Below are 12,536 nucleotides of genomic sequence, written 5' to 3'. Positions count from 1 at the left end.
GCCCGCAGCCGCTCCGCGTCCTGGCTCCGAGCCCGCGCGCCGGTTAACGCTTAACCCAGCTCCGGGAGCCCGAAGCTCGAGCCGCACCCCCGGCCTCTCACCTTCGGCCCCGCCCGACCCAGTGAGGGCTGGAGGGCGAAGGAGGAGGGAGGGAGCCCCAGGGCGCGCCCCATCCTCGCGAGCCTCCCGCGTCCGACCCCAGGCGTTCTCTCGGAGGGCCGGGGGCCGGCGGGTCGCGGGCGCCTCCTCCGTCCCCCCCGGGGCGGGGCGCGGCGTCCGGGAGAGAGTGCCCCCGGGCCGCTCGCCCCGCGCTGGGCGCTACCACAGAGGTGTCCGGTGTCCCAGGAGCTCCAGGCGGAGAGGGATTAACGGCGGGGGCAGACGCCGCGGTGGGGTTCGGCCCGTAGGCGTTCTCGCCTTCACGGTCTGGGCAGGCCTGGGCCGAGGGAGCAGGCGCGCGGCCAGAGCGAGGGAAGCCCTGGGAGCTGGGCTTCAGGGCCTGGGCGGCCGGAGCCGCGGAGGGTTCACGGGCGCGACCGGGGCCCCCTGCTCGGCACCCGGAACTCCGGACCCCGCCCCGTCCCGCCCCACGGTCTCTGGCCCCGGACAGAGCCAGGCCCTGACCTGTCCCTACGGTACAGAAGGGAGCGCCACGGCAGCTCTGGGGGAAACGCACCTGCAGAGGGAAGGGCGAGGAGGGTCCCAGCAGTGCGCCCGGCGGTGGGCGGCGCCACCTGTGCCCGGCTCAGCGGAAGAAGGGAGCTCGCACTGCGAGGGGACTTGAGAGATCCAAGGGGGCAGGGGAAGGACCTGTGGCCAGGTGATCGGGGAGCTTGGGCTTCATCCCAAGGACAGAGTGGCGCCCAGGGAGTGCTTGATGCTGGCTGAGACCTGATCAAATGAGGGTTTCCGGGAGCTGCGGCTCCCGAAGAGCATGGTTGAGAGAACAAGACTGGGAGTCGGGGACGGGGTAAGCGGTCAAGTGTCCAGTCCTAGCCCTGGAAGAGAAGAGGTGGGGCAGAGGACTGGGCTGGGTGTTCTGGGTTTGCCCCCAGACCCTCCTTCCTCCCTCCTCCCCGCCCTGTGCTCTGGGACAGCATCGGTGACCCCATCCCCCACTCTCCCCTGACTTCCAATGAGTTTGGACTCCAGCCCAGAAGCTGAAGAATTTCCCCAGTTTCCTCCTGGCTGGGCACACACCTGTCTTCTCTCTGAGGCCCCAGGACCTGCCCTGAGGCCCTTTCTACCCTCTTAGGGCTCTGGGAAAGGTCAGTTGTTTTCATTCCAATCCCAAAGAAAGGCAATGCCAAACAATGTTCAAACTACCACACAACTGCACTCGTCTCACACACTAGCAAAGTAATGCTCAAAATTTGCCAAGCCAGGCAGCCTTCAACAGTACATGAACTGTGAACTTCCAGAAGTTCAAGCTGGATTCAGAAAAGGCAGAGGAACCAGAGATCAAATTGCCAACATCCGTTGGATCATGGAGAAAGCAAGAAAGTTCCAGAAAAACATCTACTTCTGCTTTATTGACTACACCAAAGCCTTTGACTGTGTGGCTCACAACAAACTGTGGAAAATTCTGAAAGAGATGGGAATACCAGACCACCCGACCTGCCTCCTAAGAAATCTCAGGAGGTATGCAGGTCAGGAAGCAACAGTTAGAACTGGACATGGAACAACAGACTGGTTCCAAATCAGAAAAGGAGTATGTCAAGGCTGTATATTGTCACCCTGCTTATTTAACTTATATGCAGAGTACATCATGAGAAACGCTGGGCTGCATGAAGCACAAGCTGGGATCAAGATTGCCGGGAGAAATATCAATAACCTCAGATTTGCAGATGACACCACCCTAATGGCAGAAAGTGAAGAAGAACTAAAGAGCCTCTTGATAAAGTGAAAGAAGAGAGTGAAAAAGTGGCTGGAAAATGTTAAAGCTTAATATTAAAAAAACCAAGATAAGATCATGGCATCTGGTCCCATCACTTCATGGCAAATAGATGGGGAAACAATGGAAACAGTGACAGACTTTATTTTGGGGGGCTCCAAAATCACTGCAGATGGTGATTGCAGCCATGAAATTAAAAGACACTTGCTCCTTGGAAGAAAAGCTATGACCAACCTAGAGAGCATATTAAAAAGCAAACATTGCTTTGCTAACAAAAGTCCATATAGTCAAAGCTATGGTTTTTCCAGTAGTCATGTATGGATGTAAGAGTTGGAGCATAAAGAAGGCTGCTGCTGCTAAGTCGCTTCAATAGTGTCCGACTCTGTGAGACCCCATAGACGGCAGCCCACCAGGCTCCCCCATCCCTGGGATTCTCAAGGCAAGAACACTGGAGTGGGTTGCCATTTCCTTCTCCAATAAAGAAGAAGAACTGATGCTTTTGAACTGTGGTGTTGGAGAAGACTCTTGAGAGTCCCTTGGACTACAAGGAGATCTAACCAGTCAATCCTAAAGGAAATCAGTCCTGAATATTTATTGGAAGGACTGATGCTGAAGCTCCAATACTTTGGCCACCCGATGTGAAGAGCTGACTCATTAGAAAAGACCCTGATGCTGGGTAAGATTGAAGGCAGGAGGAAAAGGGAATGACAGAGGATAAGACAGTTGGATGGTATCACCAACTCGAGGGACATGAGTTTGAGCAGGCCCTGGGAGTTGGTGATGGACAGGGGAGCCTGGCATGCTGCAGTCCATGGGGTTGCAGAGTCAGACATGACTGAGCGGCTGAACTGAACTGAGGGCTCTGGGACCAGCCCCTACCTGGGTCTTCACCACCTTGTTGGGTTCACCTCCCCCTTACCCGCACCTTGGTGGGTGGACCTTTATAAAAGTCCTTTTTTCTCTTTGCATCTTTCTCCGGCCAGAACCCTGATTTCCTCTAAGGGGAGGAAGAGGGGGGCAAAGAGGATGCCCGGTGGTCTCCTGGACTGCCTGCTGTCTCTGGACCCAGGTGAACAGGCCAGGAGAGCATGTGTGCAGGGGTCAGCTGCTGATTTTGACATGGAATGGTGGAGAGACCTAAGGACACTCAGGGGAGCTGTCCAGGAGCGTTTGGGATTCAGGAGAGAACTGGGGCACCTGGAGGCATCCTAAAGTATGGGCAGTACCTGGAGCCATAGGGCGAGGGTGGGAAAAGCAAGTAGACTAGCCAGGAAGCTGCAGTGGAGAGGAAACCCGAGGAGGGTGAGGCAATAGTCCCCCCAAGGTGGCCTATACCCTGGACGCAACCTTAGCAGCTGTAGGACTTTTTTTTTTCTTTCTAATAATTATGTGAACCAATCTTGAAGTCCGTGAGAAAAATAAAGATACAAGAATAATTAGCCTGAAAGGACTTGAATAGACATGTCTCCAAAGAAGATACCTAAATGGCCAACAAGCACATAGAAAGATGCTCAATACCATTAGTCATTCAGTTCAGTTCAGTCATTCAGTCGTGTCCAATTCTTTGTGACCCCATGAACCACAGGATGCCAGGCCTCCCTGTCCATCACCAACTCCCGGAGCCCACCCAAACCCATGTCCATCGAGTCAGTGATGCCATCCAACCATCTCATCCTCTGTCATCCCTGTCTCCTCCTGCCCTCAATCTTTCCCAGCATCAGGGTCTTTTCAAATGAGTCAGCTCTTCACATCAGGTGGCCAAAGTATTGGAGTTTCAGCTTCAGCATCAGTCCTTCCAATGAACACCCAGGACTGATCTCCTTTAGGATGGACTGATTGGACTTCCTTGCAGTCCAAGGGACTCTCAAGAGTCTTCTCCAACACCACAGTTCAAAGGCATCAATTCTTTGGCACTCAGCTTTCTTCATAGTCCATCTCTCACATCCATAAATGACCACTGGAAAAACCATAGCCTTGACTGGACAGACCTTTGTTGGCAAAGTAATGTCTCTGCTTTTTAATATGCTGTCAAGGTTGGTCATAATTTTCCTTCCAAGGGAGATGCAAATCCACACCAGAAGGAGATACCACTTCACACCTGTTAGGATGACTACTGTTAGAAAATAATAACAATCAGTGTTGGGGAGGATGTCTGTGGAGAATTGGAACCCTATGCCCTGTTGGTGGGAATGCAAGATGGTGTTGCTTCTGTATAGATAGAACTCCCATACAATCCAGCTAATCCACTTCTGAATATATGCCTGAAAGAGTTGAAAGCAGAAACTCAAATAGGTATTTGTACACCTGTGTTCATAGCAACTTTATTTACAATAGCCCAAAGACGGCTGCATCCCAGATGTCCACCCATGGATGAATGGATAAGCGAAATGTGGCCCATCCGTACAATGGAATATTATTCAGCCTTTAAAAGGCACATGGATGAGCCTTGAGGGCATTGCACTCAGTGAATTAAGCCAGGCACTAAAAGCAAGCTCTTCAGGATTCCACTTCTACAAGTTCCCTGGAGTAATCGGACTCGTAGAGACAGAAGGCAGAATGGTGGCTGCTGGGTGCGGGGAGGGGTAGGATGAGGCGTGGATGTTTAATGGGGACAGTTTCAGATCAGGAAGGAAGGTGAAACAGTTCAGGAAGTAGATGGTGACAAAGGCTGGACAACAACACGAATGCACTTAATGCCCCGAACTGTGCCCGTAAAAAAAAATGATAATAAACTTCATGTTTATTAATGTGTTTTACCACAATTTGTAAAAAAAAAAAAAAAAGACTTCTCAAAACAATAGCCTATATAATTCTAAAAAAAGACTCCAGTCCTGCCAGAGGGTAGAACCTGTCACAGAACCGACCAGAACATTCTGTCATAGATGGTTGACTGGATACACAGATGAGAGGTCTAATTTAGTGTTCAATCGTGTGCTTAGTCACTCAGTCGTGTCCGGCTTTTCGCTGCCTACTGGACTGCAGCCCACCAGGCTCCTCCGTCCATGGCATTTCCCAGGCAAGAATACTGGAGTGGATGCCACTTCCTTCTCTAGGGGATCTTCCCAATCCAGGGATCGAACCTGAGTCTCCTGTGTCTCCTGCATTGCAGGCGGGTTCTTCACCTGCTGAACCATCGGGGAAACCCCAGCATATGATTATTTGGCATTTAAAGTCTGCGAAGAAAAGGGTATTCTTTAATAAAAAGTGTTGGGACAACTGAGAGGCCATCAGAAAGAAACAAGACATTGGACTCCTATCTTACTCCAAAATAAATTCCATATGGACCAGAAAGATAAATACCAAAAACAAACCCACAAAACATTTGAAGAAGACAAAGGAGACATTTAATAGTCTCATGATGAGGAAGACTTTGCCCAGCACAACAAAACAGAAGTCTTTAATTTTTTTTTTGATAAATTTAAATTACAAATTAGAAAGTTTTACATAGATATAATCTTCTAAGTCAAAGGATATGCCACATACTGGGAAAAGGTTGTTGCTAACTCATATCCCAAACAGGGGCAGGCTCCCCAGCAGAGGGTCCTGTGGGTGAGCTATTGCTGGTAAGTTGGGCAAGCAGCCCCGATGTATGCCAAAGGATACCCATGTGGGTATTGGCTGGAAGATGCTTAACTTCGCCCAGAATCAGAGAACTGCAAGCCTATATGACCTTCAAACACTGGAGGCTTTGAAGTGGGACAGGACAGGAGTGGTGGGGAGATGAACCCCCCACTAGTCTGAGGTTGGAGGCAGGGAGACAGTGCCCCTCACCTAACAAAAGCCCCCCGGGCAGCCAGCCCATCTGCTTCCCAGAACCTGTCCTGCAGGAATATTCACACGTGTGCACACAGCCGTCGCTGCTTTGCATCTGAAGCAGAGCTAGAAAAGCTCGGCCTAGGTCCATCGAAGGGCACCAGGGAGGGACGTCGGGCAGCTGTGGGCACACGCAGCGGCTCCTGGGCAAGCGCTGAGCCAGCTCCTCACCGTCCGCAGCGAACCCACAGCCCCGTCGTCCCTCTACACCGTCGGGTCACGGGGTCCCTACCATTTGCCCTTGGTTCTGCCAGAATTTTTTAAACCAGGAAGCGGTATTAACAACGACAAGATGTGCTGCTTTCCTTAGGGGATAGTGAGTGGCTCATCAGAAAAGAATCTGCGTGCAATGCAGAAGGCGCAGGAGACCCGGGTTTGATCCCTGGGGCGGGAAGACCCCCTGGAGGAGGACATGGCAACCCGCTCAGTACTCAGCGCCTGGAGAGTCCCACGGACAGAGGAGCCTGGTAGGCGGGCTACAGTCCGCAGGGTCCTAAAGAGTCAGACACGATAGTCAGGAGGGGGAGGGTCCCTGCAGAATGTGGCAGGCCAGCACGCCCTGTGGACCCTTGGCTCCAGGGCCAGGTAGGGTCTGTGGTGGTCCCTGGGGCCTGAGGTGGAGCCTGCAGACACCTTTGGGGATGGGAGTGGGTCCCGGGGATGCAGAGGAGAGATAAACGTTGAGACAGAGGCCTCCCCACCATTCCCGGCCCCGGGGGGGCTGCTGCCCTTTGAAGCCTGCTGGGCCTAGAGCCACCCTCCAGTCAGGGCCTCTCCTGAGCCCCACGCCCTGCTCCTCGCGATGTAGGCCGGGGCTCTCTGGCAGAACTCAGACAACCAGAGGGTCTACCCTGTCCTCCGGGGTTGCGGGTCTGGGAGTGGCGCCCTTTGCATTTGGACATTCACACACAGCCGCTGGTTTCATAGGCATTTGCCATGAAATGAGAAAGAAGCCTCAGGGCTGCGGTAACTCCTGACCCAGAAGTGAAGCCCCAGGCCCAGGCCCCTTCTGGGAGTCTGTCCAGCCTTGCTGCCTCAGACCGGAGCCAAAGGTCAGCTGCAGCCAGGAGCCGGGCCTTCCCAAGGGGCCGGTGTCCCCCTCTGTGTTCCCCGCGTGTCTGCCCAGGCCTGTGTGGACCTGCCCCGCCCGAGGCCAACAGGGACGGCCCGCAGGCCTGGACAAGGCTGCTAGCAGACAGGGCAGCTGGGTCAGAGGCGGGGAGGCCCCTGGCCTTTCTCCCAGGTCTGCTGGGCCCCCTGTCTGAGCTGTGGTAATTATCCTAATTACCCGCAGACGGCAGGAAGGTCGGTCCTAAAGCCTGGGCCACAGGGTGTCCCTGGTTAATTATTCAGCCCAGCTGAGACCGCAGCTGAAGGGGCGCCCCTCCACTGCAGGGGAGGGCCCCCCCCCGCCCCCGTCGTGCTGGGCCTGGCCTGGGAGCAGCAGATGCTGGGTGTGGCAGGCCAGGCATTAGCCCCTGCACCCCTAAACCTGAGGGCAGGCGGAAGGGACTGCTGGCGGCTGGGTCCCTGTGACCCCTGAGCCTCCCTGCTGAAGGGGTGTCTGCCTACACGCCCCGCAGAAATCACTCCTACAAAGGGAACCCAAGGGTGGGTAGGGCGGCGGCCATGCCCCACCAGATGCATGCTTCCTCCCCCACCTGCCCCCTCCCCATTCACGCCCCAGCCAGGGGCCATGAGGGCGGCCCTCTTGTGCTCTGGGACAGGGCAGGACCTAGGAGCAGGCCCAGCTCAGGGAGCCCTGGGTGTCTGCTCACACCCACCTCTGCTTGGGTCCAGGCTCTCATGCACCGCCTCCACCCAGCCCCCATAATCCTATAGCTCTGTCTCAGAGTCTAGGTTCTCATGTGCCCCCACATAACCCTGCAGATCCGTTATGGACAAAACGGGTGAGGAAGGGCTGCAGGACTGCCTCCTCCCACCTAGGAAGCCCAGGGCACGGGAAGGGCTTAGCTCTGGTCTGCAGTGCCGCCTCCGCCCTCCGCCTCAGTGACTGCCTGGAAACCTCCCGCCTGGTTACTGCCAGCAGACCCAGGTGCTTTCAGCCCTGGTGCAGAGTTCTTGATCCCCCAGAAGATGGGCCAGCGCTGGGAGTGGGCACATGCCCAGTATTTGACAAGTGACAGGGCTTCTGCTTTCGATCAGAGGGTGGGGAAGGGTGCTTCTGGGAATGCTGAACCTCCCTCCCATGGAAGAGATGAGGTGAGGTAAGACACTGCCGTCTGCACACTGCCTTTGCTGGCTGAGGATGTGATGCTTGGAGCTGCAGCAGCCATAATATGACCAAGAGGAGAAGACCAGGAGCTGAGCAGCAAGGCCAGTCCAGATCCCTGTCGCTGCTGCTGAACTGGACCCAGAATAAACGTGTTATTCTTTTCTTTTTGCCCACTCGACTTGTGGGATTTTAGTTCCCTGGCCAGGGATGGAACACAGGCCCCCTGCATTGGGAGCGAAGAGTCTTGGTCATTCAACCTACGTGTTGCAAATAAGAGTTTGCATGCTGCAACTGAAGATCCCCCGTGCAGCAACTAAGACCCAGAACAGCCAAATAAACTTAAAAAAAATTTTTTTAATCCTTGCCCTAACCAAAGACTTAATTTTTTTTTTTTTTAAAACTCTGGACACTTCATTTGTGTATTTTAACTCATGCACATGTGCTCCTTGAATATTAGTAAAAGTTTAATTAAAAGTCAACATTTTTGAACTGCATCACATCAGCATCTATAGACATTGTTACACACCACAGCGTACCGTGGAGTCCTGCGTGCACACTGCTCCGTCCCTGGCAGCACCCTCAGCCCCGCCCGCTTGCCACCCCAAGCCCAGTCCTGCGTGCACAGTGCTCCGTCCCTGGCAGCACCCTCAGCCCTGCCTGCTTGCTACTCCCAGCCCAGATCCTTGCTTTACAAGTTCAGCCCAAATCACGATGCGCTTCGGTGCCTGTTGCACCCCAAATACATACATTATGCAGACTTCTTTCTTCTGATTTGATGGCTCAAACAAGAAAGTATTAAACTGTTCCAAGGCCTTATGGTCTCAACCTGGACCCGAGTCACATAAGCAGAAACCAGAATTCCTTCAAGTAGAGAAGAGTGGCTGCAGCCTCGCTGGGGCGGGAGTGGCCAGAGGAGCCAACTCCTGGGTGTCGGAGCGAGATGCTGCCCGTGCTGGCACGCTGCTCCTCTCATGGGAGATGACGGGCTTCCCGACGATTCTAGAGCGGGACTCTGGCTGAGTCGCTGTTGTTGTTCAGTCACTAAGTCATGTTCAACTCTTTGTGACCCCACAAACTCCAGGCTTCCCTGTTCTTCACTATGTCCTTCAGTTTGCTCAAAGGTCCATTGAGTCAGTGATGCCATCCAACCATCTCATCCTCTGTCGTCCCCTTCTCCTCCTGCCCCCAGTCTTTCCCAGCATCAGGGTCTTTTCCAATAAGTCAGCTCTTCACATCAGGTGGCCAAAGTATTGGAGCCTCAGCTTCAGCATCGGTCCTTCCAATGAATATTCAGGGTTGATTTCCTTTAGGATGGACTGGTTTGATCTCCTTGCAGTCCAAGGGACTCTCAAGAGTCTTCACCAGCAGCACAGTTCGAAAGCATCAATTCTTCGGTGCTCAGACTTCTTTACGGTCCCAATCTCACATCCGTACATGACCACTGGAAAAACCATAGCTTTGACTATACAGACATTTGTCAGCAAAGTAACGTCTCTGCTTTTTAATGCACCGTCTAGGTTCATCGTGGCTTCCCTTCCCGAGGAGCAGTTTTGTGACTGCACTCATTGTCCTCCGTGATTTTGGAACCCAAGAAAATAAAATCTGACGCTTTCTACATTTTCCCCATCTATTTGCCATGAAGTGATGGGACTAGATGCCATAATCTTAGTGTTTTTAATGTTGAGTTTTAAGCCAGCTTTTTCACTCTCCTCTTTGACCTTCATCCAGAGGCTCTTTAGTTCCTCTAAAGAAGAACTGGCCCTAAGTTAGGTGTACGGTTCCCACGCAGAAACCACTCACCAGGGGAGTCACACAGGCTTAAGTTTCTTGTGCTTTCTAGTGTCAGATTTCATGAGCAGGAAAAGAAAAGAAAAATACATACTCTATCTTGATATGTTTCTTAATGTGGTTCTTACTAAAATAAATGCAACCTGATTTATCTTATTTTTGTTATAAAATTTAAAACACACACACGTAATTTTGACAATTTTTAAAACTTTTATTTTATTTCTTTATGGCTGTAGGGGTCCTCGCTGCTGCTCAGGCTTCGCTCTAGCTGCGGTGTGAGGGCTTCTCATTGCTGTGGCTTCTTCTGTTGCCGGGCACAGGCTCCAGGGCACTCAGGCCCCAGCAGTTGTGGCCTGTGGGCTCAGGCTTTCGTAACTCCCTTACTGGCAGTTACGGCTCCCAGGCTCTAGAGCACAGGCTCTGTAGCTGTGGTGCATGGGCGTAATGGCTCCATGGCATGTGGGATCTTACCAGACCAGGAATTGAACCCGTGTCTCCTTCATTGGCAGACAGACTCTTTACCACTGAGCCACCTGGGAAGCCCCGATAATTTCTAAATCAATTAAATCATCCAGTAGATTATTCTGACCATATACCAAGCAAATCCATAGCACTCATTATAGTTTATAAGACCATTTAATTTTTAATCATGCTTCCAACTATGATGAATAGCAAACATCAGACAAAACTTTGCATCAAAAGCAACTTTAAAAGCCACATTTAAAAATACACAGCTGGAGACTTGCCTGGCAGCCTAGTGATGAAGACGGCACACTGCCGATGCAGGGGCCCAGGTTTGAACCTGGTCAGCGAACTAAGGCTGCCACATGATGCACGGTATGGGCGAAAGATTTTTAAAGTTACACAGCTATCTGAAGGCATTGGTGAGCAACCGAGGCAGCCAAGACTTGAGGGGCTGAGGCCCTCACCAGAGGGGATCACCTGGAGATGAGCCATGTTCTCAGCCGCTCTCCCCCTTGGGAGCCTGTTGATTTGGGGAAGATGCTGTGCCTGGAGGCCAAGGAGAGCACAGCACCTCAGCTCTCCACATTCTCACAGGCCTAGGGAGAGAAACGCTGGCACGAAACCCCATCTAAGAGCCTCTTGCCACCTTGAGGTATTTGCCCATTTCTATGCTGTTTGGTGGCTTCCCTGGTGGCTCAGGCCTGCAATGTGGGAGACCCGGGTTCGATCCCTGGGTTGGGAAGATCCCCTGAAGAAGGAAATGGCAGCCCACTCCGGTACTCTTGCCTGAAGAATCCCATGGACAGAGGAGACTGGTAGGCTACAGTCCTTGGGGTTGCAAAGAGTCGGACACAACTGAGCAACTTCACTTCACTTCGTGCTGTTTGGGGTGAAGAAGGACTAAGAAGCGATGTGGAAAATGGCAGTTAAAAGCCTAGAAGGCTAAGCTGAATGTTTAGCAGTCTGGTGGTATTGGAGAGAGAAACCAGAACCCCAGCATGGAGGAGAGGGAGCTGTGGGAAACACCCAAGCCTTCAGCTGAGGCCCCTGCAAGTGAGTCTCCAGCCAATGAGACGTATGTCACCCCCATCCTGTACAGGCCCAACATTCATCCCCTAATCACAGGGCCTGCCAGGGGACAGGGACAAAAGAAGGAAGGAAGAAGGAATGAAAGAATCTAGAGAAAAAAAGAAACAGGACTTCGCTGATGGTCCAGTGCCTAAGACCCCACGCTCCAATGCAGAGGGCCTGGGTTCCATCCCTGGCCAGGGAAGGAGATCCCACATGCCACAAATTAGAGTTTGCATGCAGCAACGAAGGCCTGGCACAGCTTTTAGAAAAGAAAAGAAACAGACTCACAGGTGATCCAGATATTGGGGCTATCAACTTGGCTTTTTAAATAATTATTATTAGAACATTCAAGAAACAAATGACAAGATGGAGAATTTTACCAGAGGCCTGGAGTCCATAAAGAAAAAATCAGATGGAAATCTAGAATTAAAAATAACTGAAAGGGCTTCCCTGGTTGTCCAGTGGTTAAGAATCTATCTTGCAATGCAGGGACACCAGTTCGATCCCTGGTCCAGGAAGGGCAGGGGTCCCCTGAGGGTTGTGAGAAAGCTCAGAGATGGTGTGGTGCAACTAAGTCCATGGGCTGAAACTGCTGAAGCCTTGGCGCCTAGAGTCACCAGATCCAAAGAGAAGCCGAGAGAAGCCACCACAATCAGAAGGCCACACACTGCAACAAAGACCCACCACAGCCAAAAACAAAATAAATAAAGCGAAAGCCACTCAGTCGTGTCCAACTCTTTGCGACCCCATGGACATATACAGTCCATGGAATTCTCCAGGCTAGAACACTGGAGTGGGTAGCCTTTCCCTTCTCCAGGGGATCTTCCCAACCCAGGGATGGTACCCAGGTCTCCCGCATTGCAGATGGATTTTTTACCAGCTGAGTCATAAGGGAAGCCCAAGAATACTGAAGTGATTAGCCTATCCCTTCTCCAGGGGATCTTTCTGATCCAGGAATCAAACCTAGGTCTCCTGCATTGCAGGAGGATTTTTTACCAACTGAGCCATAAGGGAAGCTGATAAATAAATAAATAAATCTTAAAAAAAATAACTGAAATTAAGACAATGACAGATGAATCTGCTGGCCCAGTAGCTTCAGGAGATGCATCCGGGAGCTCTCACCCGTGGGCTGGAGGGGGCTGACCGTATTCCCCCAGCAGCCTTGCTCCCTCCAGGAAGCTCCCTCCCCAGACTCCTGTGGATCTGGGCTCTCACCCCCAGCCCCCTCACCACCCCCTTTCTCAGTGTGCACTCTGGTCCTCACTGGGT

Source organism: Bubalus kerabau, chromosome 19, assembly GCF_029407905.1.
Source record: "Bubalus kerabau isolate K-KA32 ecotype Philippines breed swamp buffalo chromosome 19, PCC_UOA_SB_1v2, whole genome shotgun sequence".
Taxonomy (NCBI): Eukaryota; Metazoa; Chordata; class Mammalia; order Artiodactyla; family Bovidae; genus Bubalus; species Bubalus kerabau.
This window is presented reverse-complemented; position numbering follows the sequence as displayed.